The following is a 16204-nucleotide window of genomic DNA, read 5'->3' on the forward strand; positions in this document are numbered from 1 at the left end:
AAACAGTAAATGCCGAAAACGTCATAGACCTGATAAAATTCATATTTCAGTCATGGTTAAATGCCAAGAATGATAGGTTTTTCTCTCTCATTTTATGAATTGTCTACATACCTGGTAAAAAGGATACTACCTGTATATTTGAGTTGGGTATCCCTTATACAACAACAACAACAACAACAACAACAACGCCTTATCCCACTAGGTGGGGTCGGCTACATGGATCAACTTCCGTCATAATGTTCTATCAAGTACCATACTTCTATCCAAATCATTAAGTTCGAGATCCTTCTTGATAACCTCTCTTATAGTCTTTTTGGGTCTTCCTCTGCCTCGAATTGTTTGCCTTCTCTCCATCTGGTCTACTCTCCTCACTACAGAGTCTACCGGTCTTCTCTCTACATGCCCAAACCACCTAAGTCTATTTTCCACGATCTTCTCTACAATAGGCGCTACTCCAACCCTCTCTCTAATAGCTCCGTTTCTAATTTTATCCTGTCGAGTCTTACCACACATCCACCGCAACATCCTCATCTCCGCTACACCTACTTTAGTCTCATGTTGGCTCTTGACCGCCCAACATTCTGTTCCGTACAAAATCGCCGGTCTTACCGCAGTCCGATAAAACTTTCCCTTTAGCTTGATCGGTACCTTTGCATCACATAACACCCCCGATGCTTTTCTCCATTTCATCCATCCTGCTTGAATGCGATGATTCACGTCCCCTTCAATTTCTCCATCATCCTGTATTACAGACCCAAGATATTTAAACCGTGTGACTTGAGGGATAATATGGTCTCCTATTTTCACCTCTGAGTTAGATACCCTCCTACTTTTGTTGAACTTACATTCCATATACTCCGATTTGCTTCTGCTTAGGCGAAAGCCATGTGTTTCTAGAGCTCGTCTCCAAGTTTCCAACCTCTCATTCAACTCCTCCCTCGACTCTCCAAGGAGGACTATGTCATCTGCAAAAAGCATGCATCTCGGCGCTATCTCTTGGATTTATTCCGTGAGGACATCCAGAATTAAGGTAAAAAGGTAGGGGCTAAGGGTTGACCCTTGATGCAAACCAATTGTGATGGGAAAATCGTCTGACTCTCCACCCTGTGTCCTAACACTAGTCGATACCCTATCATACATATCTTGGATAGCTCGAATATATGCAACCCTAACCCCTTTCTTCTCTAGAGCTTTCCACAAAATCTCTCTAGGCATTCTATCATACGCTTTCTCCAAGTCAATAAAAATCAAGTGCAAGTCTTGTTGGTCCATGCGATATTGCTCCATCACCCGCCGTAATAAATAAATCGCTTCCATGGTCGACCTTCCCGGCATGAAACCAAATTGATTCTCAGTAACTTGAGTCTCCTTTCTTAATCTCCGTTCGATCACTCTTTCCCATAATTTCATGGTATGACTCATGAGCTTGATTCCCCTATAATTTGCGCAATTTTGTATATCCCCCTTGTTCTTATAGATTGGCACTAACGTGCTTCTCCTCCATTCTTCCGGCATGCGTTTTGACCTCATAATTTCATTAAAGAGTTTGGTGAGCCACTCAAGACCTCTATCTCCAAGAGTTTTCCACACTTCAATAGGTATGTTGTCTGGCCCCACCGCCTTACCGTTACTCATTCTTTTCAACGCTTCCTTTACTTCTTGTTTCTGAATCCGACGATAATACTTATAGTTCCGGTCCTCTTCTCTTGTGTCTAGACTGCTAGAGTCATATCCATATCCATCATTAAATAAGTTGTGGAAATACACCTTCCACCTTTCCTTGATATCGTTTTCATGCACTAAGACTTTGCCTTCTTCATCCTTAACACACTTTACGTGATCCAAATCTCTAGTCTTCCTTTCTCTACCCTTAGCAAGCCTATATATAGATCTTTCTACGTCCCTGGTTCCTAGAGCTTGGTATAGTCCGTCAAAAGCTTGGGCTCTTGCCTCACTCACCGCCTTTTTGGTTTCATTTCTAGCTATCTTATACTTATCCCAAGTTTCAGAATTTCTACACCTAGACCACTCCTTGAAACACTCCTTTTTTACTCTAACTTTGCTCTGAACACTTTCATTCCACCACCACGATTCTTTACCCCTAGGTCCAAAACCTCTAGATTCACCCAACGTCTCTTTAGCCACTTTAATAATCTCTTGGGACGTCTTGTTCCACATATCATTTGCACTTCCTTGTGATTGTCCACACCATCCCTCCCATATCTTTTGTTGGAAGATTCCTTGTTTCTCACCCTTCAAGTGCCACCATTTGATCCTTGGTGCTACCATAGGACTTCTTCTCTTTGCCCTATCTCTAATTCTTACATCCATAACCAAAACTCTATGTTGGGTAGTCAAGCTCTCTCCCGGGATAACTTTACAGTTCAAGCAATACTTCCTATCAGACTTCCTGATAAGGAAGAAATCTATCTGAGAACATGTCCCTCCACTTTTGTAAGTGATAAGATGTTCCTCTCTTTTCTTAAACCATGTATTGGCTATAGAAAGATCCAAAGCCTCCGAAAACTCCAAGATGGATTTACCCTCCCCATTCATCTCCCCTAGGCCAAAACCCTCATGCATCCCCTCAAAACCTCTATCCACGCTACCTACATGTCCATTGAGATCCCCTCCTAGGAAAACTTTCTCTCCTTGGGGTATATCCTGAAGTACCCCTTCTAGATCCTCCCAAAATTTTACCTTAAAGTGTTCTGCTAACCCAACCAGAGGTGCGTACCCACTAATAACATTAAAGGTGTCCTGTCCCACTACCAATTTTAAGGCTATGATACGATCTCCTACTCTTCTTACATCTACGACATCCTTCTTCCACTCCTTGTCTACAATAATCCCTACCCCATTTCTTGATCTGATTTTTCCCGTATACCACAGCTTAAATCCCGAGTTGTCTAATTCTTTCGCTTTTTCACCTGTCCACTTAGTTTCTTGTAGGCACATAAAATTGATCTTCCTCCTCACCATAACATCCACTATTTCCATAGATTTTCCAGTAAGTGTACCTATATTCCATGTACCAAAGCGAATCCTCCTGTCATGAACTAGCTTCTTTACCCACACCCGTTCACGAAAATGTGGGAACCCTTGCTTACTTTTCACTACATCCGGGCGGCGATGCAGCGGCCCTTGCTCTTTTGACACTGTACTCGAGCCATACAGCGCGTTGCTTCCGGGCAACGACCTAGCATTCACATTATTACGTAATTGATCCATGTCATAGAGATTCGACAAAGTTTTACGTTGACTGTCGAAAGCCTAACACAACCCTCTCCTTTTATCCGGGCTTGGGACCGGCTAAGAATAGCAAAGCTAACTTAGGCAGGATTGGGTATCCCTTATACACTTCAATTAATATATTTTACCTCTGCTGATAGATTTTTTAAAAAAAAACAGAACCAAATGCTTATTGATAACAATATGACATTAATAGAGACAAGATTGTTTACCAAATGAAGGTCAAGAAGTCATCGACGAATAGTCTATATTTTTTGAAATATAATCTATTTTCAAGATCGAATGCTAATTAAGTACTCAGATTAAAAAATCCTTTGACATTTATATAGCAAAAATATAAGTTTTCAGTATAGATCTAGTTCATATAGCGGAACACAGGTAAAATATGAAATTTTGTCCCTTATCACATTCACTTGGTGGGAGGGAGGGATGACAAATTTTCCCGCTATCTAGGGAACCCTTTGGAGAATGCCTTATTATTTGGGCCTCGAGTTTGGGAATTTTTCTTTATGAATGCCGATGAGTAAAAAAAGAAACATGCAAAATAATTTGGGTCAAGGACAGAGATTGTATTCCTAGTCTTGTTCCCGTATATTACGAAGGATCTTAATTCTATACGCATGCATATCTTTTTATTATTATTATTATTTGCTGCATTTATACACATGCATATCTATACATTTACAAATTATAAAAAAAAAAGTAGAGCACCAAAAAAAATTATAAAAAAAAGTATGTGAAAAGTTAAGATGATCAAACTTTCAAAGAGCATGATAATCTTATATCACCTACAATTTTCCAAATCCTGAAACCTCTTGGGCAAAATGATTTACCTGCAATATGGGGAATGCCCATGAGATATAAAGAATTTAATATTGCTTCATTAATGAGATATTTGTCCCATTTGAGCATATCTTTCCCCGGACTCAGCATGCACTCGTGATTCACAATCCATCGCAATTGTTCTCTTTTATTTTTGCATATGCTTTAGGTGTTTCATTTGTTAGACCTTAGCTGTTTATATCCTTTTCCACTGATAAAAAAACCTTAGTAGTGATGTATAATGCTCAATGTTAAATATTAATAAATAATCACAAGTCAACTAAGCCAAAAATAGATTTTTGCTTTATCTTTTTTATGTATAAGAATACCCGGCCTTATCCTCTCATTAATAAAAGACTAAGAGTAAACATGGGGGAAAATAACTGAACTTCATGCTGTCTCTTTAATTATCAACCCAAAAATGTTGTCTCTCTTTGGTGTTTATATAATAGGCAACAAATTAATCCTTTTCCACAGAAAACAAAAACAGAAGTGAATCCAAAGATGGAATTCAAATAGTATATAGCTAAAGAGATTAAGTAGGAGTATCTTAGAAAATCTGGAAAATACTGACCATCATCATAAATTCCAAATAATAAAAAAGAAGCACCTCTACTATGAAATAATAATAAAAAAAAGGCAATGTAAGTTAAGACAAGTGGTTGAGGATCCAAAGTTATCTCTCATCTTTTTATCGATGTAGGTTCAATTTTCTCTAGCGTTACTAAAATCTCGCTTGACGAGCAACATTCCTTAGAGAGATCCCATGATGCTTAGAGATTATTGGAATAACTTTGATTGAGTGGCCACGGTTGAGTAAAACCGCTTGCGGTTTAGACTTATGATAGAACAGGAGGTGTTTTCTCATTCTACATCACCAACAAAAAAAATAAAAATGAACAAAAATATTAGTATGGAACCCATAATAATTTAAGAAAAAATGTATGAAAATTCCAAGGCTTAAGATTGGGCTCAATTGTGAAGCACAATGGATCTTGAAATAATGAATGAATTACATTGAGTCTCGGAATCCTTAACAATGCCTAAGGCCTATCCACTTTAACATTAACAGAAGAAAAAACAAGCATAAAAAACATACAAATCCATGTTAGTTAAATTAATCAAAGGAAATAAACATATAATGGGCACCTTGACATAGCTATATGCAAACTTAGATTTACAGAAATTAAACAAAGGAGATAAGAATTACTCATTAATTAGCTAGATCACTTTGTGGGGATTATACAAACAAGCAAACAAAATCCTAGTGACTAAAAAATAAGCAAAAACGTCAACAAAGAGTGATATAATTAGTAGACATATGGGTCTCTTAAGCATATTAATCAAGATTTGGTTCTTGATCATATGTACAAAAATCTGTGGGAGAGGTAAAGCCCACGATATTTGTCTTTATATTGTGAAAGGAATTTGTTTTTAACTGTCAACAGAAAATATCTTGATACATATATAAAAAAATACGCATAAATACATAAACACTACCAGAGTTTAATAAAAAGGATTAAGATTTTTCTTTTTTCATGCAGCCAACAACTAGGTGAAGGCTACCACATGATCTGATCTTTTCCTAATAAAAGAGAAAAGTTAAGATCAGGCTGGCAGCTTCAACCAGTAGTGGTCCATGATAACCAAAGAGTAAGAACTAGAAGTGCAAACATTATTATGGGCATAGAGAAGTGGAAGAAGTTTAATTGCTATAGTTTGGGTGGATGAAAGGAGACTAGTAGTGACCACTATTATATATAGCAACTCTTTGAAAATTGGAGGTGCTTTTCTCCCTTTTCCTTTAGTATATATGTTACTTTAGAATATTAGGAGACTTCACTCTCTTTGGTACATAGAAATATTAGGGGACTAGAGAAGCAATTGGAGAAATTACTGAAACGAAAACAAACTTGAAGAGCTAGCTAGGTAAAAGTGGTCCCATGTGATGCAAATTGAATATTGTCACCCCAACAATACACCATGCATTTCGTGGACAGGATACAGTGAGTGTTTTCTGTGTACATATATTGCAAAGAGCATTAATAGCTTTTGGGTTGGGGTGCTACGAAGGTGGGGGGACCCTTAATTTACATTCTCTTTCTTCCTGTGTTGAAGGAAAGCAATGAGCATGAACAACAAGAAGAGAGGAACATATATGCATGGGGGGGACCATTTTGCATGGCTTGGCTGCATAGGCATATATGCATTACTAGACACGCGCAGTACTCTCCATCTATGTATATAACTATCTGCTAGACATGTAGCATCATACACATCCCATAAGTTAAGGATCTTCTTGTGTACATTTATACATGGCCGTTCATGTAAAAATTCCATTTGTTAGGATGTGTTGGGTGAGTTTTTATAAAGTTGATTTTGAATGAAATTGATTTTTGATTAAAATTGTTTTTAATGTGATATGATTTATGTTCAAATGTTTTCAATTCTAAAAGTAAGTTAATAATAAAACTTTAAATAATTTTTTTATCCAACGCAAAATTATTCAAACTAAAATCAATGGTGTACCCATCAAAATCAATTTTTTAATGTAAAATCAAACAAATATAAAATCAAATTAACAATTAATGTATCAACTTGATGAAGGATAATCCAAATTGAATATAGTGCGTGTTTGAATTCATGTTAAATTTTTTTAGAATGACATCAAAATACTAGTTAACGTGATTTCAAGAAGATTTTCAAGTATTTAGTTTCATGTTGAGAAATTGATTTGAGTTGAAATAACTTTATACGCATTTGATTACATGACATGACATAATTGGTAAGCAATAGATAATTTTGTCTGTTAAGTATGTGTTGGGAGGAGTTTGATTCTTATTAATACGTATGAAAAAATATTTGTTTAAAAAGATTAATCTCTTAAGATATATGTTAGTACTTTATGAGATTAGTCATTCACTGTTAATTGAGGAATACACATGTTCACAAAAAATTCACTTCAAAATCAATTTAGTTAAAATATGATAATGATTTCTAATAAATACTTGAAGTTTGTTCTTTAATAAATTTTTTCTTCGTAAAACAAAATTGGTGTTTTATTAAAAAATAAATGTAACAAACAAATATAAAATTTAAATATTTATTAAGGATCGAAAATATTTTTTAATCAAATAATTATTCAAATTAAATTAATTTTATTTTAAATCAATTTTACCAAAGTTCATCAAAATATACACTTTGGATCGCTTTTGTGTTATATAAAAAAATTATACAGAGTTCTACTTTTATAATAAAACATTCAAATATAAAATAAATTACTTTAAAATCAATTTTAACCAAAATTATTTTTACTGATGCTTATTTAAACATAAACTAAACACATGCTTCTACCGCATCATGCTTAGTGTCATATATATATACCATTTAATGGACATATGTGATAATATTGGTTAAGAAAACCACTTGTTACTTAGAAAATTAATGCTATCTACAGTCCTTACCTTGTTATATAAAGCTAGTGACGTTATAGACCTTGTATATTATATACATCATCATCTAATTTATAGTTATTCAGGAAAAAAAATATAATTTATAGCTTATGTGTTTTATATGTACACTAGCTTTACAGGGGCGTAAGGGTAGGAGGATACACGCAAACACGTCATTCATGATTTTAAATAACAAAAATACTTGAGCATCCTTGGACAACAATACTTTGAACATAATTGGCTTAAATAAAGATTAAGCATAATTAATACCCAAATATGAAGCGTTGTGATCTTCATTTAGTGGTCCATATATTTGGGACTGTGTGATTGCCTCAAGAACACAGGCTGGCTCAAACCCAGAGGTATTCAGCTAAGCTAGTGGTGAAAGTTTGGTTAAGTTGGTTCACTCTCTTTTTGATGACAATGTTAGAAAAACTACCAAGCGCGGCAGAGGGTAGAAGAATGGGAAAAGGAATCTCTGCTGCATCTAAAGCTAAATAACACATTTCCATTCTTCATTGGATCTTTCAGTCACATGTGCAAGTCTTTAAGACCCTCTGCCACTCTACATGTAAGCAGCAAGTACAAGTCATTTTTCATTAGTAGCTAGCTGTCACGTGATTTTTTAGGAGTTACACATATTTTATATTTAAGTTCTATTTCAATATAATATATTAAATTTTATTTTAAATTTTTATAATCAAGTAATTTCGACCTCTTATTTATCGTAATTCATTTAATTATTCAAATTAAATATGAAAAAAATATTTATTTTGAATAACTTCTTTTGACAAATGACAATAATTGTAAGTCTTATTAACAATATTTTATAAAAGAGCTAATTTTTTTAATATAGTTAAATATTTTAATAGGATATTAATTTTTTTGTTAGTATTTCTTATAATTGATTCCATTTTAAAAAAAAGTTAAAGTTATATTAAATTAATGCTCACTAAAAACTTAAATTTTTTAAGACAAATTACCATTTTTTTCAATTTATTTTCTTTTAAAAAATTTAAATATCAGAATTCGAATAAACATTTAAAATTGATTTCAAATTTTAAAATTCATTCAAATAAGCTATGAATAAAAGAAATAAATTAATTTGAGATATATACAAAATAATCAAAACCTAAAGACTTTTTTTAGAAGAAACAAAAGAATGAATCTTTAATCTAAATGGATGTGTAATCTCATTACTATCATTTTCATCAAAAAGTTGTTTTTTATGATCATACTTCTATGATGAAATTTAATCTCTATATTCATTTTAATGCATTATTTTCGTTTGAGTTCAAGGTAAATGTAAATTATTTTTTCCTATAACATTTTAAATAAGAAATAAAACTCCTTAAAATAATCTAAATAATATCTCTCTATGCATACATATTTTAAATTGCATAATTTTAATAAATAATTAATTATAAATAATAGTATAATATGATTTATTAAATAATTAATAATTTAAATGAAAATTCTCTTTAAGAATATAAAAAAGTTAGAAACTTGAATGAAGCCTAAGGTAGCTTACTTATTTTTTTTTTTGAAAAAATGTAAATTATATTAAACCCAAAAGATTACAGTGTAAATGTGACATACCCCACAGTAAGCAAAACAATAGGCACCCTAACACACGAAGGGCATATGCCTAAAACCCCCTGAGCATGATCCTAATAAAGATGCAATAGGTGTGCATGTCTATGAACAAGGAATTTGATCTTGTTAATTACATCAATTACAGAAAAAGGTGAATTCTTAAAAAGCAAAAGGTTTCGAGACATCCAGGTGCAGTGTCTGTAATAGCCAAAGCCAAGTACCGAAATTTGCCCCAAATACCAAAGGTGGCTCTACCCCGAATGAGGGAATTGATAGTGCGCTGTAATGAAATCATTTGTCTGTACTTATTGGTGACAACTAAGGGTGTTGTATGAGTCACTCACGAGTCTAGACTGACACAAACCAATCTAAACATGTTTGGGTGAATATTTTTTTTGTATTTGGGTTAAAGTCGATCCAATTCATTCAAGCGCATTGAATTTTGGATTGGATCACGAATTTTAATATCTGAATCTTTGATTCACTGATCTGACCCATTAACCCGTTAAGTTGTATTAAATTATTATTATTTTACATATAACATATATAATATATATTTTTAAAAAATCAATTATTATTATGCTTTAAATTTTGTGCTTCAAATATTAGTTGTAGAACATCTATTTTGTTTTTTTAATTTGTTTCAAATTATTTTAGATTTAGTTAAAGTTTCAATTTTACACCACTCGTTCGATTATTTGAGAATATTGAAATTTTCAAACTATATTGTAATAGTCTTAATTTTTGAGTTTTTTTTTTTTGCTTTGTGTGTGTGACGCTTGTTTATTATATTTTAATTTTTAAGTCATGTTTAATACAATATGTTGACATATGTGATGATGATGATAATAATGTGATTCATTCCCTAAATTTTTTTTCATTATTTGATTACACGAAACAATTATAAATAATGTATTCGATATTTCATTTAATACATACTTTAACTTATAAAAAAGATGAGGGATTGACTTATTTCAAAAAAAGTTATTCTTCATCTTAACCGTTCATTTTCTTAGAATACAATGAATAATATTATTTATTTATTAATCATTAGATTTCAAGATTTTGAATAGTGAGAATAAAGAATAATTTAAAAAAAATAGTTTTGAAATAAATTGATTCTCCCTCTCCTGTGTAATAAACCGTTGTGCGTGCCCATGATCACGTGAATCTCCTTGCCTCCTATAAGGGGAGTGTGAGTTCATTGGATCGAGCTGCATCAAAATCAATCAAAGGATGTTTACGAAAAAGGAACATGGTAGTGGGATTGCATAAACCCGCTTGTTGTTGCGTAAAGTGAACCCCAAGAAAAAGAGTTGAACTTGAACAACTCAGGAAGAGACTCCCCTAGAATGACACTACTTTTCTAAAATTAAGATAGCATTTTCTGGGTCATATATAATTATTTCAAAATATTCATTATTTTATAAAATTCAAAAATATTAATTTTTTTTAGTAATGTTCTTATTTATTGATAATTTACATGAATATTTAAATAAATTTACAATTACATTTTAACTCTTTTAATAAAAACTAAATTTATCCAAAAAATATTTTAGGTTTAATTAATATTTTTTTAGAAGTGTATATTATATTAAAAAGTAGATGTAATACATGTGCATTGCTTATTTAAATATAAAAATATAATATGAATATATAAAAATATATTTAGAATTTTTTTTACCAAATTATAAATTATTATAGATAATTAATCGTAAATAGCATTTTTAGATATTTTGTGTATTTTTTTATATTAGAATTAACTATGTTAACGGTCAGTTTTTTTTTATGAGGTTATGATTAAAAAATAAAGTATATAAATGTTTTTATTAAAGTAATTTATTAACACGTCCTTATATACTATAAATCTCATATTTGTCAACATTAAAACGAAGACAAAAAAAGATTAACCTATGTCTATAATTATTGAAGTTACGAGCCTAGCTTTAATTTCATTTACGCGAGTGATTTCATATTCATATGATCAATATTATGAAAAAAATGCATGGTGAAACATTTATTTTTTATTTTTTTTTCATGGGTATTTTAATAAAAATGATAAACTAAAATATATACTCAATAAACAAATAATATGTTTTTTTGAATAATTACATGTTGACTAGTTTAAAATTAAAGTTATGTTACTTAGATTATATACCATAATTCAATTTAATTAATTTTATATGAAATTGAGAATAAAAAATATTAAAAAAATAAAGAAAATGCATTATAGAATATATCTCATATATACTAACATTTTAAAAAGAGAACAAAATAATTAACCCGTGCATCTCTATAAGTATTGAACTTATACATGAGTCTAGTTGTATAATATATAATCATAATAATATTGATGTTGTGAGTGATTTGACATTCACATAATCAATATGAAAAAAAAAATACATTACCTAACATTTCTATTTTATTTTTGTTGTCTATGAGTGTTTTAATATGAAAAATGTAATAAATAAAATTATATACTCAATAATAAATAATAATTAGAAATGTTCACCGGTTTAAAATTTAAGTTATTTTACTTTGTTTATATATCATAATTAAATTTTAATTAATTTTATATAAAGTTGAGAAGAAAGAATATTAAATAATTTTACTTTTTAACAATATTTTTTTTATCAATTGTGATAATTTAGATTCGAGATATGATCAATTTTAGTGGAGGCGGAAGGTTATTGTATTACCACTTTATAGGGTAAAGCAAAATTGAAAGCATTTGTTTGTTTTAAAATCCTAAAAGACACACTTGGTCACTCTTATAGAATCATGGCACAGATGAGAGAAGCAGTACCCATAAGTTTTTGAGATGTATACATGTAGAGGGCCCTTTAGGTTAATGAATGTCTAACCTAATATACATATAAGATTGGTAAAATGATTGTGATACAGAACAAAAGTCTCAAATTTTGTTACTTGCTGAATTCTCCTTATTATTTTTCATACGTCTACCACTCTTTATCGTTTTAACACTCCCGCCTTTTCCTCACTGTATCTGTGCTTACCTCTCACAAAGGTATGTAAACTTCTTAATCAACCCCTCTTGCGTTAACCTCGATATTCTGTTAATCTTCAATTTTATTTGTGTATACTATCAGGTTATCTACGTAAAATCTCGAAATTGACGCGGTATAATTGATATCTAATTAACGTGCTATGTAACATAGGCAGGGAAAGATGTTAATTGGTAATTTAAGCAGTGTTTTGGTTGGGCCACTAATTACGTAAAAGCTTGCATTTTTTATTTTTTTTATTGATTTGATGTAATTTCTTTTTGCAATGTTGGCACATGTTGTGTTATGATTGATTCTTTGTAAAATTGTCTTTACCTATGTTAAATAATTGCTAATGTGCTCTATACTTTGCTATAATAGATAATGTACTCATATTTTATTATCTTCTTGCAAAGGAGGATGTATGTTGCTGTTTTTTTTTCTTCTTCAATTTCATCTCGAGGAACAATTATGAAAGAAGAGCTTTGAATGGAAGAACTTTAGCTAGGTATAAGAAGCAAGTTGATGATGAGGGTTGACTACAACATGATAATCCACCTCCATCTAGCGAAAATACTTCTGCAAGGGCCACCACCTAAACGCCAACGCATTGCTCAATTAGCTACCCGGTTTATTGAAAGTTTCAACGACAAAATGGATGCGCTGATGACCCATTTTGGAAAGATTGCTGACAAATGCCAGATTATTCACAGTTGGATCCTTCAAAAAGGGATTTGGTTGGAGAGGTTAACAAATTAGGATTAACTGAAGAACAGGAAATTGAATTGGCTTTAAAGTTTTCTGAAAACCCAGAATATGTAAGTATTTTTGGGAGTTCCAGGGTCGGCAAAGAATGACTTATGTGAAGAAGTTAATAGGAATGCGACAATGAAGGAGAGAACTTGAGGATGTTATTTAGAAAGGTTGTATGACGATAAAAAGTTATAATTTGTGTTCATTGTTAGGTTTTATAGTTTGGATATTAACATTAAACTCCTTCTTTGTTTTTAGTTCATTCTTCAATTTCTTTTTGTAGTCTGAGTTCTCAGTTTGCTTCCCCTGAGTGCTGACTATCATGAAGTCTGCAAAGTATTTCACATTATATAAAACATTAATTAGTTCTTTAATTTTTGAGTTTTTCTCTGCCAAGGTTATGTATATTTGAATGTAGCAGATTTTAGGGTCCTTGTGTGAGTATCTGCATCCCATTTTTGGTTACTGAGAGTCTCAATGAGTGGATCTGTCAGCTGGGCAAAAGACTAGTTGAAAGTCTACACACAACCTTATATGAGGCTTATATGTCATTATAAACAAAACAACATACTGTGTTAGCAATAAATTCTCTTTTCATCATTATAGCTAGCTTGGGAGATTGATGCAGCAACATGATGCGCTAAAAGTCTTTGAATATATCGTGCAATTATAGGACACTTGTGCTACACTCACTGTCAATCTATTCATTAATATAATTTAGTTTTTCCTTTTCTTAAAAAAGTGCAGTCTTTTTTTAATTGTTCACTAATAGAAATAACCTTTTATGAATTGTGAGGAGTAAAATACTTGGAATAGACATTCATGAGCTCACTAAAATACTAAAGGCTCCTTAGTTTATTTGATATTCAGGCAGAACTGATGTGATTTCACTCTTTGTATAAGGTAAAGAAAACTTGGAAGAAAGCACACAAAAAAGAGAAAGAAATTAAATAGATAGAAACATGATATTTTATTGCATAAAACATGTGTTTGGATCACAGTACACTGAAAACTAGTCTTTTGATTCCCCCTTTCCCAAATTTATATGACACCATAATATCCAATTACACAATTAAAAATATCCTATTTGTAAATCTATATCGGTTCCACCAAAACTGTTGAAGATGTTCCTCTTCACATGGCTTTCCTCTCCTGCTACCTGTGTAGCTTCTTCCCTTTTATATAATATTCCAGAGATGCTACAATTAACTGACGAGGTATTGCCTCTCAAGATACTTGGGCGCTTAACTCCAAGAGATATTGCATCAGTTGGTTTTGTTTGTAGACACTGTGCATGGTACAAGGACACTTGGATAAGACTATTGAAGCAGTAGCACGGAGGAAATTGGCTGTTGAAGGTGTTTTGAACCTTCACACTTTAATTTTTGTGCTTCTGCACTTGGTAATGATGAATGACTCAACAATAGCCAGTATGTGTAACCTGTCATTCATATAACAATATTAATAAGTAATTTGTATATAGAAAAGCTAACTAGCTAAGTTTGATAATCAGAATGTCCTTTTTTTTAAAGCCAAAGAATGAATTTTATTGATAAGACCATTGGCTAGGCATAGTTAGTGTCAGTTTGGCCTCGTTCATTGAATATAGAACCCTGATGCAATAAAGGAACGATAAAAATATAAAGACTTGCCAAAACAGCAACATATATAATTCTGAGATTTTCACAATTGTGGCATGTTCCAACCAAGTTTCAATTGGTGTTAATAGAACAAGTCAGCTAGAGTGACAGTAGACTGATTTACAGAACATGTCACAATCTAGAACTAGAATGTATGGAGAATTACTCATCACGGAAGAGACACGAAGCTGCAAGATTATTATGTAAGATGGGAAAGCATTACATTTGTTGTGTTGGTAAAGCAAATTTTGTATATACAGTTTGGCAGATAAAAGAAAAGTTTAGTCATACAAGAGGACATTCAATGCTCCAGCCTTGAAATAGTGGGGATGAGAAGGCTTTTCCTCACGAGAAACATAAACAAAGAGAGGGATTTTGACATTATCTGCATCATCAATGATAGTTTCTTGCATCACCTGCAAAAATAAGATTAATTAATCAAATTGCTTAAATGAATTGTTTCTCATGGCAGTGAATTAGCACCTAAGTCTTCTTTGAGCTACTACTAGTGTTCTCGACAAATAATGAATTTTCTGTGAAAATTTGTTTCTATTGTCAATCTCACGTAGGAAAAGCAGAAGTTGTCCTTATTTATTTGAAAAGCAATTGATATTTTACATGAAAAGCAATCTCATGTAGGAAAAGCAGATATAAGGTTGATTTGGTGATAAAGGGTGAAGAGAGGGAGTGATAGGATGAGGGTTTGAATCCCACCACTAACAAAAAAAATAACAAATTAACAACTAATATTTACCTATAAAAAAAATGCAAGAAAAGCAGAACTTGTCTTTGACTGAGCTCAATGTTTCCAGACTGGATGCCATTGTTAAAATTCTGAAAGATACTTCACATTATCATTATGGTAAATTTGCAGACTCTGATGTAACCTTGTTACTGAATCTACTTCGATCATGGCCTATCGCAATGGCAAAGATTGAAGTGTACAGAAGAAAGAGAAATTTAACAGCTCTATTATCTTAATCAAATAAAACTTAAAATTTGCTAAACTAAATTCTGAGATTTTGGACTGTTAAATTAGCTAAAGACTCAGATTGTTTATCCATTCAAACAGAGAATAATTGAAACCAATTTATGTTGGCCTTGATCCACAGCCATGATTTGAAATTGAGTATCCAATAAGCCTTCAAATGACAGGTCTCCATTGTTGAACAAACACATAATTTCGGACCTGCCATAGAGACCAAAGAACAAGCCAGCCAGACCTAAGAAAGAGCATAGACAAAACAAATTTGTGATCATGTCTGCTTCAGTTGATTATTGGATGCTTGCACCTAGAAGGAACATGTACAATATAAGTGACACGTAGCCCATATCAACAGAATGTTAATTATAGCGGTAAAATTAATCTCTCGCTAGCAACAATTGCTAATTGACGTCCAATTGTTTATTCATATTTATTTGACACCACACAGGTAAGTAAAGCAGTGTCAGTTAGTATATTTAATTATGTGTGAAACATTAAGAAATCCTTAGCTAGAAAATATGAGACACTACTCAAGTCTAGAAGTTTTTTTTATCCCTCTTTGAAAAGATATCAGAAAAGTGAAGTACTTAATTATAGATACAAGTCTCATTATTAATTCAATAATAAATCATACACATGATTTTATAAATTTTAATCAATAAAAAAATACATCAAAAGAAATATGCTGGTAAATTGTGT

General features: G+C 31.9%; 1 non-coding gene across 1 annotated transcript; it reads right to left on the bottom strand.

Moving 5' to 3' along the window:
- Window positions 1-5624: 5624 nt before the first annotated feature.
- MIR167K (microRNA MIR167k) lies at window positions 5625-5704 on the bottom strand. The gene has a single exon (NR_126805.1). It is a non-coding gene; the product is annotated as a microRNA MIR167k (primary transcript).
- Window positions 5705-16204: the final 10500 nt, after the last annotated feature.

The sequence above is a fragment of the Glycine max genome, chromosome 2 (assembly GCF_000004515.6).
Source record: "Glycine max cultivar Williams 82 chromosome 2, Glycine_max_v4.0, whole genome shotgun sequence".
NCBI classification, from domain to species: domain Eukaryota; kingdom Viridiplantae; phylum Streptophyta; class Magnoliopsida; order Fabales; family Fabaceae; genus Glycine; species Glycine max.